At 41.9% G+C, this 18827-nt stretch overlaps 1 long non-coding RNA gene across 1 annotated transcript in view; it reads right to left on the bottom strand.

The window, feature by feature from the left end:
- Positions 1-2570: 2570 nt before the first annotated feature.
- LOC128417756 (uncharacterized) overlaps positions 2571-18827 on the bottom strand; it is a 38753-nt gene continuing 22496 nt past the window's right edge. Inside the window, exons 2-4 of the long non-coding RNA XR_008331540.1 lie at positions 6739-7025; positions 4003-4076; positions 2571-3194 (exon numbers count right to left, since the gene is read on the bottom strand). This is a non-coding gene — a long non-coding RNA (uncharacterized LOC128417756). The remainder of the gene's footprint in view (positions 3195-4002; positions 4077-6738; positions 7026-18827) is intronic.

Genomic DNA, 18827 nt, shown 5'->3' with positions numbered 1-18827 from the left:
AGCACTGACACAGAATGCCATAGAATTGTTTTAGATATTACGTCTCTGAACAAAACTCACAGAGTGTGGTTTTTCTTTGCACATTTTGATATGTTAAACATAGCCCTAGCAATGACTTTCCTCAGAAATAATGAAGGAAAGTCATTCACCCATAGACTTCCCCCCATCGCTTAGATCGTTAAATGAATTCATAATGAATGATATCACACATGCATGCTAACATGCATGCTAATACTCCTTTTTGTTTAGATAAATATGTCAAGAGCCTAACTGGATTATGTTTGACACAAAACATACCACAGTTCAAATGTACACAAATGGTCAATAACTGCTATCAGAAATCAAAAATATACTATTGTAAGATTGCCATTTATTCCAAAACACAAAACAAAGCATGAAAACACCATAAAAGCGGCGTGGGTAATTTTCCCAGGGGCTGATTCTGGGAGACTGTTTTGTGCATGATTGAGTTGGCCTTCCTAAGTGTTTTGGTGTATGATACACTTTTGCCACAATAAGTTTGAGTTTATGCACATTTCTGAGTGAGAATGAATAGTCTATAACAGTAGTTACAGGGAAACAGTGATTATTTCTCCACCGAGTACAACTATTGCACATGTTTTGCTGTGAAGTTGAAGGTTGTACACTGTGCCTATTACAAGCCCTTTCTCTGCCTACTTGTACCATTTTAAGCAACCCATCAGTTTGCTTGGTTGGTAGAGCACGAGATTCTTAATCTCAGGGTCATGGGTTTGAGCGCCACGTTGGGCAAAATACTGCAGGGTGTTGGACTAGATGATCCTCATGGTCCCTTCCAATTCTACAATTCTATGATTCTATGAATTGCTTGTGTGCCAATAGGAGGGGCTGGTGATGTAATTACTTCCATGCCAGTGTTCCTTTGCCCAGAGGTGGGTGGGAGGGGCAACAATGGCTTGGAGGATGAGTTTCTGGTTCCTCTTCCTTGCTGTCCTGCTTTGTAGTGTGGGATCAATATAATAAAGGGCAGAAACTATGTGGCTTCCAAAACATAAGAATTGGAACTCACCTACATTATTTGCTGATAAGCTTTCTTGCTGCAATTGGTGAAATTTCTAGGTAATCCTATCATTTGAAGACAGTCTGATGTATAGTACAACCGCATGGAGTGTACAATTTGACATTACAAGCTCTGCAGCAATATCTGAGCACTACAAGCTTTTCAGCTTGGTGCATTCCTTTTTATATTTCAGTGACCTATTTTTTATGCGTTCCGCATCTGTTCTAGAAGCTCACTGACAAGCAGAAAACAAAACTGTTTACCAGCTGAACTCACAGCTGTTGCTAGTATTGGAGACCAAGCCAGAAATGACTGTTTTCTTGGTAAGCTCATCCTGTTGAATGAAACTCTCTAGAGTTTGCTGAAAGTTTGCTTCAGCTGGAGTAGTGTCAAGAGTTCCCACATCTTTGTTATCATCAGACTTCAGCTTTCTTAGAATCTTAAACATACATTTACTTATCCCCCTCCCTGCCCAGATTCTCAGGAGGTTTAGAATGGTCTCACAATGCCAACATCATCTCAGGAATCTGTATTCTACCAACAAACACCAGAGTGGTAGCTATGCTGAAACTACACAAGCACTAGTAGTATTCATTTGTATTTTAAAAGTCACACATTATTTAACTTTCTTTACAGAAGCAAGCTTGTTAATCCATTCGAAAACAAGCACATCATTTTACTTTGGAAAATTATGTTACCATTGGATTCACCGTTGCAAACTTCAAATTACTGCATGGTTATTAATATAGTTGGGCCGGTTTTTGGAATTCCCCCCTGTTAAATATTAGATAGGCATTTCTCTGCTGTCTTTTGGGCACAAGCCGAAGACCTTCTTTTAACAAGTCTTTTAAGCAGAGATCTTTCCCGGCCTACATCTGTATTGGAATTGTTCTTTAAGATGCTTTGCTTTATTGCTTGTTTGTTTCCTGCCCTAGGCTCCTTTGAGAGAAAGGGTGGGATAGAAATATAATAAATAAATAGTGAGCTCAGCACAGAGTTGCAAGCCCTGGTTTTAAAGGTGTGTGTAGCAAACACCAGAAATCAAACCCAGATTCTGCAAACAGCCAGCAGTTGTTTGACTCAGGTTCAAATATTGTTTCAGTATATAAACATGTGAAGCCTGGTAAAATTCACCTGAGACATGTAGCTTCCCAAGATGTGTGTCAGGTTCACATCTGAGCTAAGATTTTCCAAATGACAAAGGGCCTTATCCAGTGCTGCAGCTCTGCTGGTGCAGCAGGCATACATGTGTGCAGTAGGGCTTTCTGTTCTCCTTCTATGCTCTCTTGCTGCCATGACTCTTCAAATCAGATCCAGAGGATTTGGGGACCCCCTGGGGCAAATTCTGGGGGTGCACAGTGGGAGTTGATGAAATGGAAATAATGCTCCAGTGATTGCCCACTGGTCCCACACTGGACACAACTCATAATTTCAACTCTTGTCTGCTCTTTATTCCACTGTCTTTTTGCATAAACACAACATTTTATTACCCCAAGGCCTATAGCCAAATATTTTGAGGCAGCAAAATATCTGTAAGGATCTTTGATTTATTTTTATTTTTAAAAAAAGAAAATGTAGTTTACATCCCACCGTGACTGAAGAAGAAACTTTTTAATATGTCTCACTCGGGCACCTCCTGAGTGCTTTCCAAAACAAAAACCTATGGGTTTTGCCCGCAAACAGTCTTGCAAAGGAGTTATTACAAAGAGGAAAGGAGAGAGAACAAAAGGCATTCAGTACAACTTCTAGACACTCAGCTTGCTCAACGACATGAACTCAGGCCAGAAAAATTAAATGGCATGCTCATCACGTTGTTCTCAAGCCAACTAAAAAAAGAAAAAGAAAGAAAAAGGCATGCCACAGCCACCAATTTGGTCTTAAGCCAGGAAAATACTCACCCAAGTCAGGAAAATAGCTGCTTATACCTTTCATGCAGCTGCTGCTCAATGGTTCTCAGCACAGATGAGATTAGGATGCTGTTGCTATGTGTCTAGCACCTGGATACAAAGGCTCCTGGCAGGGGATGAAGAGTGGGTGGCTTTGGCAGTCAGCAAGCCTGGAATCCCCCCTCCCACCCTGCTTTGGAATTGAAGAGCTTTTAAGTTCTCTCAGCCACAAGGGACTCTCTTTCCAGAAGCAGCTCCGTCCTGTGTGGCTAGAAGAAAAAATTAAATGACTCAGCAAGGCATGTGAACGTATTTACATGTCTTGTACATATTGTGGTGGGCTTTCTCACCCGCCACTCTGCGGAAGAGAATGCTGGACTAGAAAGACCTTTCTCCCCTGAACCAACTTAGGCCTTAGGTTCTTTCCGTATTGCCCTTTGCACATGTGCTCCTCAGAACGGGACAGTCTGCAGGTCTATGTAATCAGTGCACTGCCTTTGTGTTTGGATCATTCAGACATTCTCCCAGCAGTGTGGGGGCTGCTGACAGATAAATTGCTTCTACACAACGGGCAGAATTTCATTGAATCACAGAGATGAAAAGAACCTTGTAAGCCATCTAATATCCTGCTCAGTGTAACACAGTGCTGGAGCATCCCCAACAGATGACCATACAGCCTCTGCTTGAAGACCTTGTCTGTGTACACATCATACATTTCAAGCACATGACTTCCCCCACAGAATTCTGGGAACTGTAGTTTATTGAGCACACTGGGAATTGTATCAACTCTTTGGGGGAAGTCATGTGCTCGAAATGTATAGTGTGCACATAGCCCCCCAATGAGAAGAGGACCCAGCACCCCTCTAGGTGATTAGTTCCATTGTTGTGCTTCTCTTTCCATCAAGACATGTCACCTAATGCAACTCTACACCCTGTGACTTCATTGCATTAGATTAAATCCTGCCCTGTGGGGCAGCAGAGAAAAAAGTCTTTTCCCTCCTCTGTGTGACAGACTTCCAGGCATTTGAAGAGTGCTGTCATGGACAACCCACTCAGCTCTTTCCAGGCCAAACCTACCCAATTCCTTTAAACTTTCATCATTGGATTTGTTTTCCTTTCCATCACGACTTGAGAGTTAAAGTTGCAATTACCTAGAAATAAATGCAACAATCAGAGCAATCAAAGGGTATTATCTAATTGGTGCACAAGGGCCAAAGAATCAATACTGTACTGCAAACAGCAAAACTAAGATCAGAAAAAGAGACATTCAGGTACTGTATGTTTCACATAATATTCTTCCCTTTCAGCGGCATAACGTTGTACACAAAACAGGTGTGCTTGCCATATGGTATGCATGCTGTTAGGCACTTTTTCCTGGATCTCACTTTAAACAAAGTCAGTTTCTAGCAGTAATAGTTATTAAAGAAATCATGTAAACATGACTGAAGAGTTGAGCTACAACAAATAATTCTGAAAAGACTGCACAGTACTTGCATATTGCCTATAAGAAGTTGCTTAGGCTAGTTTCAAGCAATGTAGAGCTCAGTATGGTTTTATTTTATTTTTTAAATCATCCCAGACTAATATTCTCTCTTTTTACTGGCCTAATGGATTGTGGGAATGCTGTGGATGTAATTTATCTTGATATCGGCAAAGCATTTGTGAATTTTCCCCATTATATTTTGGTTGGCATGCTGGCTAAATGAGGCCTAGATGTTAATACTCTCAGGCAGATATGCAGCTGATTGGAAAACCACACTCAAAGGACATTCAAAAATGGTTCTTCATCAAACTGGAAAGAGGCTTTGAGTAGGTGTCACAGACCTCTGATCTAGGCCCAATACTCTTCTTCAACATTTTAAAATCATTCATTCTTATATGTGTGGCAGCACCTTCACTGTGGAACTACCTGCCTATTGCCATCATGAAGGCACCTTCATCGTATTCTTTTTGGCACCTGCTAAAAACAGTTTTGTTTATACAAGCCTACCGAGATGTGTAGAATGTGTTCTGTTTTACTGTTAATTTTGAATTATGTAAACTTGTTTTATGATTTTATTGTTTCATTCTCTTCATAAGCTGTTTTGGGATTTTTCAGAATAATTATCAAGCTACGTATAAATTTAATGAAATAAAAAAAAAGATGAAGTAGAGGAGGAGTTCCTTATTGAGTTCATAGATGACACAATATCAGGAGGGATAACTAGCACCATGGAAGAAAAGAATAAAATTGAAAATGACCTTGATTGAATGGAAGACTTGACCTGCAATGACCAAAATAAATTTCAACAGAATCAACTGCAAAGTTCTACACTAAAATGGGTGGCAGGTGAGAGGAATCAAATGTGTAGGTACAGATGGGGGATACTTGTCTTGGTAGTAATACTTGTGTAAAGAGCAACAGAATTTAGTTAAACATAAGCTGTACATGAGTTAGCTTCATTTATAGAACTGTAGCTTCCAAGTCGTAAGAAACATTTCCTCTTTATTCTGCATCAGTCAGACCTTATATGGAGTTCTGTGTCCAGTTTTGAGCACCACTTGTAAGAACAATGCAGACGACAGCTTGAGAGGATGGCAACAAGATGGCGTTAGAAAAGAAAGTTTGAAGTAACCAGGAATGTTTTGCCTGGAGAAGATGTGATAGCACTTGTCAAATACTGGTAAGAAAATCTTTTTAATGGAGCAAAACAAACCATGGAGCCCTGTTCAGACTGCTCCAGAACTGGCATGAAGAATATTCACTACCCAATGGACTGCATTTCACCCCTGCCTAAATGGTGACAGAAAAGGCTCTTTTGAAACCACATTTGAGCAAAAGTTGGCTGGACACTTTTGATCACAGGTGGATCAGGGACTGATTCAAGTGGGAGCAACTCTGACTTGGATTGCAGAAAGGCAGATGATCTGTGGAAGTGTTTTATGAGACGAGGGGGCAGGGACACCCCCCTACACAGACATATAGATTGGATTATTTATTGCATCCTTGTGGTGGAATAAGCATGTCTGTAATCTTAAATCCTATAATGGTTTGAGCCCTTCAAACCGCTGATGCTGTTGCCTATTCACCAGTGGTATGCGATCGCGTGGAAATCGCTGTAGAAGTTGTTGTGCATGTATTATGGTCAAATGACTAAAATAATATCAGTGGTGAAATGCCAGCTGCTGTCAAAAGAGTGTAATGCATCTGAGGCATTAAAAGTATATTGTATGTTTTAAAACATTGCAGAGATTTGTGTTGTGTGCCTGAATGATAAAAGAAAAACAATTGCAAGGTCTTGAGCTGTAAAGCTTTTGTATATTGTGAGCTTTAGACCTTGGAGAGTTGGTGGAAGTATTTTCCCTCACCCAAAGCACTGGAGTTTTATAGCTGTCACTAAAATCCAAGAGAAAGTATTAGGGAAATACAAAAAGCTGAGTTGTTTTTCATATTATTCATGTAGATGACATCTGAAAGTCGAATGAACTGCTGTCTCCTTGAAAGCTGTCAGTCAGACTGACAAGAAAATCCCACAGCACTTAGGGCCTGTCAGTCTCTTCTTCCAAGGATAGACGGGTATCAGAGCATATACGAGGCCTGTGTTTACATAATGTGAAAACGTTTAATGGTGAAAGTAAACATCAATGCACATATAGAGGTTGATTATGATTCTAACAGATCCTTGATCTGCTGTAAGCATTTGCCACAGAAACCCCAAATATACAGGCAGGACTTTTTCTCACTCAGAACTCTCTGGAACTCCGTTATGGCACCTCTCAAGTGGGTGCCATTGCCATTATAAGAGAACAAGGGAGGTGTTTGTGGTCTGTTACCTTAATGTTACCAATGTTTGTTGTTTCAACCAAAAGGATCAGGACTTGAATGAGCAGAATGCTATCCAGTTTGGGCGTTGTGCCATGGCGCCTGGAATGTGTGGCTGGTGTCTCCTGGTTGTTGTTTTTTTGCCTCAGATGTCGTATAGGCCTCTGTTTTAGCATTTTTAGTAATTTCTAAGAATCTCTAGTCGTTTGGGGTATCTTTTGGAGGAAGGTAGCCCATGGGGTTGTAGGTGGAATATCTCTCAGATTTAGGTTTAAATCACCTTCCAAGATTGCTTCCCCTGCATAGAAGGAGAGGATTTTTGTTAGTGTTTTCTGGATGAATTCTAATTGCTTTGAGTTTGGGGCATATATGGAGCCAATTGTCAGTTTAGTTTTGCCAGCTCTAGCCCATGGATTAAAAGCCAAACATGAATTTGCACGGACCTTTTGACCTTGTATGTTGTACATCAATGCTTCCAGTTTATAAAGGATTTTCACTCTAAATAACTACTAATAAGTGTACTAAACCAGAAATCCAGTATGGACTTGTACAGTCTAAAGATACCAATTGGTCTGTCTTGATAGGTTCAACTGTCCACATGCTGACATGAAACTTATTCAAGGCTGGGAGTAAACTGAGGGCATCACACTGTTGGTTGCTAGACAATTAGTTACATCTTCCCAGTTGCTCACTAATACAATGCAAAAGCAATAAAGGATGTTTGTACATCATTTTTCATGTCCCTTCTCCCCTTTTAATGAATAAACTTTTTGTTGCAATGTATTGCTGTAATATTTTCCTTTATCGTTAATGGCCACATTTGCATGTAACACTAACCCATGGATTAGCACTGTGGGCACAAGCAGGAAGGAGTCACCATAGATCTTTGGCTCCTGCATGCCCTCCTCATCTTCCCATGCAGCAGGGTTTAGTTTCAGTTCCCACAAAAACTGGTTTGTTACATGCAAACCAGCAATTGTGGCTGCACAGAAGAAGGAGATGGGGGAGTATGGAAGCTTGAGCCTTGTGGCAGCTCCTTCCTATGCATGCATGTAATGCTAAAACTTGGTTTAGTATTAAGTACAAATGTAGCCATTTTGTGGCTGATGACAGTCCCATTAGGTAGCCAGCGAACTGTGTTCATATGTGAGAGACAAACCACAATGGGTAAGCTGAGAAGAAACCCAGGGAGATTGTAGCAAAACACAGACACTACAGTAAGCACTCAGGAGCAAGCGCACCATGAATGATTCCTAGCTTGTCACATCCAGAGTAAGTTATCAAAAAGCCTTGACATGAATTCCTTCAAAAGGCAAGCTCTCAAGTTTCTAATGGCACTTAAATTAACAGTAAAAAAAAATGTTAACAGAATATTATTATACTTTGAAATAGAAGAAAATCAAATATTTGACATCAGAATAAAGAAACCATTGAGGAAGAAAGGTGCTGGGTAAATTTATCCATGTCTTTTCACAGCTTTTATACAATTACCACGGTGTCCCCTAATGAACTAAAACCAAGCAAGGCCAGAAAGTGACTTCTGGACTGCTTTTCAAAAACAATGAGCTTTTCAAATCACTGAGATGTACTTATACTAATGTTCCATTTTCAAAATGAGAGGTGCCAGCCTGAAGCAGGCATTCCTAGAAATCACGTCTTCTGACCAAGGGGTCCTCACTCCATTTCACACAAATCCCAGATGTGTAATCTCATAAATATGTAAACTGGGTATTACTTCTGCAGCAGTGAGGGAAGCACGTTTTATACGTGCTCAGAGCAGTCACTTTATCTCACACATTCCAGGACTGGACTCAGACATTCACAACAAGTTCTGGTATCTGGCCTTGGCCAGATATTGGAATGGGGGGGGGGGAACCACAGCATCATGGCAGATGCTTAATGGAATTGTCTTCATTGTTATGAACCACAGTTATGATCTGCAGGAACACGATCCAGAAACCTTTCTGAAGTAGGTCTGATTCATATCAGTGGCTGGATATGAGCTATGCAGGCCACCTTGAAAAATGTACACATGAAATTCATTAAACAATATTTCTCATGGCCTAAGTCCTAGTGTCAGGACTGAACACTGGCTACCTATGCCTCACGTTAAGCCAGAGCTTATAAGGCCCTGAGTAAGCCTGACCTTTCAAGGGTTTGATTCCGCTCTACCAACAGAAAGCTTCTGGGTATATTGAGTAAATGAGCTATGAAGAATCCCAAGAGTTAGTGATAAGCCGTTTCGTGTGCTGTGTTCCTGATAGCTCCAGGGAAAGTGCAAGCACTTGACCACACTCTAAATTTAGTCGCTGGGGCAGGACATTTCAGATCCTTCATGCTCTGTGTTGCAGGCATTGAGAATTGTGGACAGTCATTTATTAGCATATTATTTATTACTATCATATATAGCAGGGATGGAGACCATCAGGCCTAGCTGCCAAATGTGGCCCTCTAAGCATCTCTGTCTGGCCCCTGGAACCCTTCCCAGGTTACCCTTGCCTTCCTCAGATCATACTGCTACTTCACACCCCAAGCCTGGCTGGAATGTGTCATTGAACTCTGGTGATGCTTTTGTATGGAGGATAGAGGCATATGAATGTGTGCAGAGAATTGCCTATTGTATTAAAAAAAATTGTTTCATTTGTTGCCCTGCCCACTTTTTCCTTAGACTGAAAACGTTTCCCCACCTTTGATATATACTGATAGTGAGCTCTCTGATGCTGGTCTTGATATAGTGTTCTCTTGAGTGCTGGCCTTGATTTAGTCAAAATGGCATTATCAAATACAGCATTCAGAAAAAGAGAGCGGTCATTTGAGCCACCCCTTCTATTTGTGCGGCTTCTGAAGCCTTATTCTGACCCTTTTCCCAGCAACAATACTTTTAATCAGTTATTCTAGAGCAGGGGTGAACAAACTTTTTACTTTTGGGGCCCCCATTCCTTTGGAGGTAACCTTCCAAGAGGCTCATGGCAGAAATTAGTAGTGTTGGAATGAAAGGTAGGTGGGGTTGGAGCCACCCTCCTTTCTCTCTGCCCCCCCCCCCACTTTTCTTCTTGTTTTTCTCCCTCCAGGTCACCTGCCTGGAATTAGACTTAAGGATCACATGTGCCCAGGTTGCACATCCCTGCTCTAGAGTAACTGTGAAGTCAAGAGGACCATTTTGGCGCAAGTGGTTTTAGGCGTGTGATTAGCCTGGTTAGTGCTGTGACAACAACTGAGATCTGGGATTAAACGTGCCATCTTCATTACTACCTGACATTCATGATAAGAGGCAAATATTAACCACGACTAATTTAGACCATCCACAGAATCAGCTGAAAGAGTGAGCACATGCCAACACCCTTCTCCAGAAGAGTTCTTCATTATCTATAAATATCACAGTATGTTATTACTACCCTGTATGATTTTTTTATTTAAAAAACTGATTTCTAATTAACGTGGTTTGAATTTTATAGACTTCTATGAGACCATGAAGGGTAATCTAATGCATTTTGCCAGGTAGTGAAATTGTGCAAAGTTTAAATTTTTAAAAAGCAGAAGTATCTGTCCTCAGTGTTTGAATTAGAAAATGGTGAGCAGTTAGGGGGTGTTAATGGAGGAGGAAGTGGCAGGAGAAATGGTACTTGAAAGGCTCCACTCTCATGAAACAGCCCAGACATACTGTCAGGGAACTGACATCGGAGCCAGGAGTGGAGGCAAGGCTCCCAAGCGATGCCGGAGAAGGGCCCAGCAGGGAGAGAGGGGACTCATCGGCTGGGGAAGGAAATCAGCGTGACACCAGGGAGAAAGGGGGGCAGATGGGGGCATCGGGGAGGGGGCTCCAGGACTCCTCGCCGGAGACCAGCGGGGAGAGCACGGGTCCTCCACTGCCCACACCCATCCTGCGCAGAGGACTTCCGCGCAGGGAGAGTAGGCGGAGACTTGGCATCAAAGAACTTTTATGCTGGAAGAGGTTCAAGAAACGCCCACTGACGGATTCTGCTAGCAACTGAAACAGCCACGAAGTGAAGGGCTGTCCAGCTAGGAAAAGGTTTAACCAGGCAATCTCGCCAAGAGTGGCGGCAACTTACGCACGAGCAACCCCATATAACCATTACACATACCCAGACCAGTCCTCCTCCCATCCTTCTACCCGCATTAAAGGGGAGACCCTCTCCTAACCCAGAAGGAGTGAGGTGGACTCTAAGGCAGGGTGTGCTAAAGCACATCAGCTTTATCATTAGCCTGCTCCAGTGTGCATCAGCACAAACCATCATTCCACTGCTAAACGTTGCGCTACATGATTTTGATTTCCATGTATCATTTTTGTTGCCAACAAATAATCTTTTTTTGAAAACCCTATAATCTGTATAAAATGCAGCTTCACCACACTGACCCAACCTCCATCTGGTGATTGAGTTGGGAAGGGTGAAATGCAAGCAAGGCCATCCCACACAGATGGCATTCTATTAATACACACGAGTGATCCCAAGGAGGCATCTTCTTTTAAAAGTGAAATGCTGCAATCTTGCCGTTGCATCAAAGGGCTCTTGCCATTTGAGCTTTTGGAGGATCCAAGCTGTTAATTAGGAATTCCAGCTGCCAGTTCTATCTCATGGCATATTGTTGTGTTCTTGTATTCTAGACTCTCGTGCTTGCATACACTCTGGGCCAATAAAGTTTGGAAAAGTCTTAGCATCTAAGGATCGAGGATTTGCTTTTTTTGACATATGCAGCCATGCCTTGGTTTAACAAAGAGCACGATAGAAGTTTGAGTTTTGGCTGTGACTTCTTCTCTGGGTTGTGACATGCCTCAGTAGGGGGGGAGGGAATGTGTGACATGACTAACTTCGCTGAGAAGGATGCCACATGTCTCGAAATGCTGTAGCTTAATCTCACATTTTTTATAAATTCAGTTTCCATTCTGTTGTGTGTGTGGTTTCAAACTTTGTGTTCTGAAGAAGTTTAACAAGAAAGTACATTTTATATTCAGCTTGTTTTGTTTTGCTTTGCTTTACGTTTTGTCTTGTATGCTACAAGGCAAAGGCTCTTTGTGGGGTTTCAAGATATGCCTCTCCCTGTTTATTTCCTTCGTCAATACACGTGGCACATCCCAGATTAATCCCTTGCAGACACTTGACTCTCACACTTCTAGTTTTTGCTAATTCTCAGTTAGCAAATAGGACACTCTCACTGAGGATTACCTTTTCGCTCTTCCTGCTGAAACCTATAACCTTCTCCCAAAGAAATATTACTTTGTAAGATGTTCTTGTTACTTAAGGATGAGGTTAGAGCACTGATATCTTTGCCAGGTTGTTTCAGTCATAGTGTTCCGGCTATGTGGGCTCTGGTTGGGAACTGACCCTCTGGAGCCTGCTGTCTACCTTTATCAAAGCTGACACTCAGTAAATTACAAGCCTGTGCCGAGAGGCAAGGGACAAACACATGAGAGGCTGTTGTTAACCAGGCACAAGTCTGGGAACCTTGAGGGGTGGGGAGGAAGCCAATGAACTGCCTGGGTGGACAAAGGCAAATCAAACGGTAGGCCACATCACGGCCCAAGGATCTGTGCCATATGTCAGGAAATTTGTTGTTGTTGTTGTTTAGTTGTTCAGTTGTGTCCGACTCTTCGTGACCCCATGGACCAGAGCACGCCAGGCACTCCTGTCTTCCACTGCCTCCCGCAGTTTGGTCAGGCTCATGTTTGTAGCTTCGAGAACACTGTCCAGCCATCTCGTCCTCTGTCATCCCCTTCTCCTTGTGCCCTCCATCTTTCCCAACATCAGGGTCTTTTCCAGGGAGTCTTCTCTTCTCATGAGGTGGCCAAAGTATTGGAGCCTCAACTTCACGATCTGTCCTTCCAGTGAGCACTCAGGGCTGATTTCCTTAAGAATGGATACGTTTGATCTTCTTGCAGTCCATGGGACTCTCAAGAGTCTTCTCCAACACCATAATTCAAAAGCAGCCTTCTTTATGGTCCAGCTCTCACTTCCATACGTCACTACTGGGAAAACCATGGCTTTAACTATACGGACCTTTGTTGGCAAGGTGATGTCTCTGCTTTCCCCTTCATGGATCACTGCCTTGCCATGGCGAAGGGGCTTGAATAACTCAGAGAAGCTATGAGCTATGCCGTGCAGGGCCACCCAAGATGGACAGGTCATCGTGGAGAGTTTTGACCAAACGTGATCCACCTGGAGCAGGAACCGGCAAGCCACTCCAGTATCCCTGCCAAGAAAACTCCATGGACAAAGGCAACAGGCATATGTCAGGAAATACTGAGGCATAAACTGAGAGCCTTTGGGTTTGTGTGTGGCTGCCCCATGTGGTGAGCCACTGAATTTGGATGTGGGAGTGTAGTATCATTAGGCACTGGACTTACCCTGCCATTCCAGGTTGACTATTAGATCTTCTCAGACAGAAAAGAGTATAAAAGTGCTTCCTGCTTTTGTTAAGGCTTCGCAGAGGAGCAAGGTTTTCTTGAGCCCTGGTTTATTCCTATATCCTTTGGCTGAATCATGGCTTCTTCCTCAATCCTGTCTCTTGGTTTTACTTTGGTCCTGACTTGATTATTGGTTTGCTCCATGGCTGCTGGCTCATCTCAGACTGCCGCCTGATGCCCAACCCTGGCATCTTGATAGCTTACCACATTGGGCAGCAACATGTAAATCTGAGGCATCCTCAGTCCTATCTAAAAGAGCTCGGTCTTCATACTCCTTCATCTTATGACATTAGTCAGGGCTGCTTTCCAAGGTACGCAGGCTACTCACCCTGTGAACAGTGAAACATGAGGAGGATTTGTACCCATGCCTGGTCACAAAATCCGAGGAACAGGATTTTCAAAAGGGCACTCACATAGCCATTTATGGGATCATTCTCCCGAATGCAAGTTGTTATGTGGAAAAGAGTCCTTAGCAGCTGAGGGAGAGCATTTTTCCATTCCTCTGCTTTTGTGCTCAGGATTCCAAGTAACAGTGCAGGAACTTGTTCTTGGAATGCAGCATAAAATCTGTATCAACTGAATGTGGGAAAGACGAACAAGATCTATGTGTGGATCTTAAACTCTTGAAGAATAGTGAATAGTACTTGGATGCTATTGTTTTCTCTGCTAGTGGTTTTATTCTGATGTTGTTTTAACTTTTTCTTCTTTTGTATTTTTATTTCCAATGGTGTTTTTTTAAAAATTACGCTGCCCAGAAACCATATTGTTAATGGGTGGTATAAAAATGCTGAAAGTAAGGAAATAAATATCCTTACTCAGATAATTATCCTTACACAATAGTCCTGAATTAAGCAATACTGCAGTTGACAGTGCTTGGTGCCTGAATTCCTTTTACAGAAGATTAGTACAAGAAAATTAACTGCCCATCATGTCTACAATATAAGTTAGTGAACTTTGTAGTTTCTGCTTGGACCTGCCATACTTAGTAGGGATGCCATGACGTTCAATTAAGTGGTGTCATTTCTGTATAAGGTGGGCCTAGTTGTTTTGACCCCTCACCAAGGTGAGAACACACTTCCTAAGAGGAATCTCAGGCATGTTGTGATGCTGTATGGTTGCAGTCATTGACATTTGTCAGGCACTATGCTTTGTATATTTTGTCCTGAGTGGATGCCTTTTTGGATAGGCTGTGTTGAGCTCAGTGATCACCCAATTGTTGAATGGTTTCTTTAAATGTAAAGGTTCATCATTGTTGCACCCGATGTGTATGTCTTTAAGGGGCCAGAGCAAGGGCCAGAGTAAGATAACGAGACCCAGCTTTACAGCTGTGAAGCATAGCAGGTGCTGCTGAGTTGTATTTGATTAAGGTGTGTCAGCATTTGGGTGTAGTATATAAGGAGCAGCACCTAGCTCTCCCATCACCCTGGGGGATGGGTTGGTGGTTGGGTCTGGTTTGGTTGTTAATGTATTTAGTGTAAAAGGAGTTTTTGTTTTTCTTATTAAAACCTAGTTTAAGTTATTTTTGAGTCCTTTATTTTTTTAATGCATGGTCTCCCCAGCAAGCTCTCTGCAGCGTTACCATACTGCAAACAGCCAACATCTTTGGTTATGGGCCCAGCTGCTGAGTGGATGACTGCATATTTTTGGACTCTGAGAAAGGTTTGAAAACTCCTTTTCCTGTTAGCGTAGTTCTGTGGGTCTGGAAGAGTTCCAGAATGGTTGACCGGGTTCCTGAAGCTGAGAAGGCTCTGGTCTTCCCACAGCTAACAGATGAGAACTATAGTTTATGGTCTTTTCGGGTGGAGGCGCTTTTGACCTCTAGAGAAGTATGGACCTATGTAACTGATGACCCTCCTGACCCTGTGACTAATGCTTGGTCGAAAGGAGATGCAAAAGCCAGGGCGATAATTAATTTGGCAGTCAGCGACCAGCAAGTAGTCTATATAAGAAATAAGAAAACTGCCAAAGAAATGTGGGACAGTCTTGCAGCAGTGCATATTAGAAAAGAGTCAGCATCTGCATTGACGTTTTTCAAGCAGTTGTACCAGACGAAGTTGCAGCCTGGTGGTGATTTGGCAGCACACTTGAGACGTCTGGAGGCAATACGCGGCGAATTAATTCGAAGGGACATGGACATACCTGATATTCAGTATGTTTTTATCATTCTATGTTCCCTTAATGAGGACTTTGATGGTATAGCTAGCCAGATATCTGCTGTTCCACCAGCACAATTAACTGTGGAAGGGGTAACAGCAAGATTAATGGGCGAGTTGGACAGAAGGGAGGCTTGTGCCATAAGCACTCCTATTTCCAGAAGTAATGAGGAACGCCATATGCAAACCTGTGGTGATACAACTGCATTTAAAGCTGCAAAGCGTTGTTGGTTCTGCAATAAGCAAGGACATTTTGCAAAGGACTGCAGAACCAAAAGAAAGCAAAGTACTCCCAAGCCTGTTTCTGTTCGTCAGTCACGGTCGTCAGCCCAGCAGCCGACATCGTATAGTAGAGACAGAAACGAGCCGCGAGTTTTCCATGCTAGGACAACAGATCGTAAAAGACTTAAACGTGCCAAGTGGAAGTCTTTTGTTGTGGACTCAGGAGCATCTCAGCATATTTGCAACGATCGAAGCTTGTTTATTTCTTTCGAAGAGGAAATTGGTAATGTACATTTAGCCAATTCACAAGTCTTGCAGTCGCTTGGCAGGGGTACTGTTAAACTTGACTCTTTAAACATTACGATAGCGAACTGCATTTACTGCCCGTCAGTGGACAATTTATTGTCAGTAAGGTGCTTTGCTCGTCAAGGCATAACTGTGCGTTTCTTAAAGTCAATGTGTGAGTTTTTCGATGGGAACAAACGTCTATTATATGCCCGGGAATCTGATGGTTTATATAGACTGTATTTTTGCACCTACTCCCAATCGCCTATTAACTGCAGAGCAGCACAGTCAAGCCAGGGGTTGAGGAATGTAAGGCCTCATTCCGGGTGTGTCCATGAGGCACACAGAATTCTGGGACACCTGAATTTTGCTGATGTAATTAAGACAAAGAATATTGTTAATGGCCTCAACTTAAAACCATGTAAATTCTTTATGCAATGTCTATCCTGTTGCAAGAATAAGATTAAGGTTGCACGCAAGGGTAGGTGCTCAGATAGGAAAGTAACTGAGCCATTTGAGCGTGTACATTGTGATTTAGTTGGGCCACTTCCACCATCATTAGGAGGTTCTAAGTACTGGCTTACTCTGATAGACCAGTATAGTAGATATTGTTGGACTTATGCAATAGCTGAGAAGTCCCAAGCATTTGAGAAGTACAAAGTTTTTTGCAACTGGGTAAAAACGCACTTTAACAAACCAATTAAGAACCTATTTTCTGACCGGGGCGGGGAATTTGTTTCTGAGGATTTTGAGAAATTCCTGGAAGCGCAGGGGACTACTCATGAGTTATCTTGCCCCCGAAGTCCTTGGCAAAATGGGCTTGTTGAAGTTGTGCAGCGAGACCTGCAGGCAGGGGTTAAAACTTATCTGCACGATGCTAATCTGCCCAAAGACTTTTGGGCTGAAGCGCTTAATGCTTTTTGTTATGTTAGAAATCGCAGTTATCATTCTGGTTTAGATGTCACCCCCTATGAGAAGCTGTTTAAAAAACGCCCTAATCTGAAATACCTACGCATTTGGGGTTCAGATGTAATAATGCATTATCCCGCTAAGCAGAAATTGGGTGAACGTAGTGTCCAGGGAAAATTAATGGGCTACCAGCAGGGAGCGTACAGAATTTACATACCAGCAACTGGCAAATTTCATATTACCAGAAGCATGATACAAACTGTAAATTGGAATGGAGTTGCTGTCTTCCAAGATACTGATGGTATAGATAATACTGAGGAAGAAGAGGAAGAAGCAGCAGCAGCAGGAAATGGTGCTTCTGAATTAATGGAAAAAGACAAAAAGTCTGTTGAATCTGATTTGTTTGATGATTTAAAGTCACAGGCACCCAAGGGGAGGTTAGATTCTCTTGAGTTTTCTGATCGTGAGCTTAGCCTACAGGCATCTCTTCAATCTGACAATGATTTACAACCTGAAACTAGTGGTTCACTTAGTCCCATTAAGTCTGAGGAGTCTAACTCTCCTTCCGGACTGAGACGTTCAGATAGAAAGAGACAGAAGCCACAACGTTTTGCAGATGAACATTTTAATACTGTGTATGCCAATAAGGCGATTTTTGAGCCAAAAAGCTACAATGATGTTCAGAAATTACCTAAGCAACAAGCTGCAAATTGGTATAAAGCTATGAACTCTGAGATAGCTTCTTTAAAAGAGCATAACACTTGGTCTCTTGTACCACAAACCCCAGATATGAGACTTATCGATTCAAAATGGGTTTATAGAGTTAAAATGAATGACAAAAATGAAGTTGTAAGGTACAAAGCAAGACTAGTTGCTAGGGGTTTTCAACAAATTCCAGGCGAAGATTATGATTTGTGTTATTCACCAAGCGTAAAATATGAAACAGTTAAGCTTTTGTTAAAAGATGCATCACAACGTGGACATTCTGTTTATCACCTAGATATAAAAACTGCATATTTGTTTGCAGATTTAAAAGAACAAATTTTTATGCGTGTTCCTGAAGGCATAGACGCCGCTGAAGGTTTGGTATGCAAATTAAATAAATCCCTTTATGGTCTGCACCAAAGTGGAAGGAATTGGCACCAAACTTTAGCAAAAGAATTACTGGATATTGTTTTTTCACAAGGAAAGGCAGACAACTGTGTGTTTATAAAGGAAAGGGCAAACTCTGTAACAAAAATATGTGTGTATGTAGATGACGTGTTAATTTCTACAAAAACTAAACAGGAATATGAACTGGTAGTATCACAGTTACAGAAGAAATTTGATGTGGTGGAATTAGGCATAGCTAAAAATTACTTATCCATGCAAATTGAGAAAGGCAAAAATGGATCTTTTCTGGTTCATCAAACTGCAAAAATTGATGATCTTGTTGAAATGCTATGTTTAGAAAATGCAAATGGGAAGGAAACGCCTATGGTGTGTGGTTTCACCTTTACAGGTGAAGATAAGCCATTTCCTAACAAAACTTTGTATCGTTCTGCTATAGGCAAGCTAAATTTCATTCAAAGAATCTCAAGACCAGATATAACTTATGCTTTTCACTTTCTGGCAAAATTTGTGGAAAAGCCCACTACACAATGTTTCTCTGCTCTTAAGAGAGTGGTAATGTACCTTAAGCACACCAAACATTATAGGTTGCAGTTTACAACATGTATTGACAAAGGTTTTGAAATTTTCTGCGATGCATCTCATGCAGTGGAACAAAATAATTGCAGGGGTGTGTCTGGTATGGTGTTTTGTTATAACGGTTGTCCATTTGAATGGAAGTCCCAGACACAAACCATTATTTGTCTCTCCACAACAGAGAGTGAATTATGTGCATGCGTTCAGGCCACTCGTGATGTAGAATGGTATCTGCAAGTATTTGCAGACCTACAGATGCAAGTAACACTACCAGTAAAAGTTTACCTTGATTCCCAGAGCGGACTTGCTATCCTGTGTTCAGAGACCAATACGCAGCGCACTAGAGTCTTAAGGTTACGTTTACAGTTTGTAAAGAAACTAATTGCTGACGAAATGATTGTATTTGAATATGTTCCAGGTGACA

The sequence above is a fragment of the Podarcis raffonei genome, chromosome 7, assembly GCF_027172205.1.
Source record: "Podarcis raffonei isolate rPodRaf1 chromosome 7, rPodRaf1.pri, whole genome shotgun sequence".
Taxonomy (NCBI): Eukaryota; Metazoa; Chordata; class Lepidosauria; order Squamata; family Lacertidae; genus Podarcis; species Podarcis raffonei.
This window is presented reverse-complemented; position numbering and strand designations above follow the sequence as displayed.